Below are 316 nucleotides of genomic sequence, written 5' to 3'. Positions count from 1 at the left end.
TTTAGACTTACTGCTGAAAATGAGCTAAGAAGTGCTGATGTGTGGCCTTGTAGAGCAGAAGCTTGCCAGGTGGGGGCAGCACTTTCATTTCTTCCTTTGTTTCCAGAAGAGTGTCAGCAACTCATTTACAACTTATCTCCTTTTAAAGACATGTAACGAGCTTGCAAACACTTGATTTTCTAAAAATCAGGATCCCAGAAGTTCTAATATAGACAAAAACACAAGTTTAATACCCAGCTGTTACTGTTTCGGCTGGAATAGTCTTGGTTTCCAGCAGTGTACCTAGATTTAACCCCTTCAGCTCTGTACTGTTTGA

Source organism: Copadichromis virginalis, linkage group LG1 (assembly GCF_057382275.1).
Source record: "Copadichromis virginalis isolate Kocher_CV1m ecotype Utaka linkage group LG1, C_Virginalis_male_GT1.1, whole genome shotgun sequence".
Taxonomy (NCBI): domain Eukaryota; kingdom Metazoa; phylum Chordata; class Actinopteri; order Cichliformes; family Cichlidae; genus Copadichromis; species Copadichromis virginalis.
Note: the sequence above shows the minus strand (reverse complement) of the source record.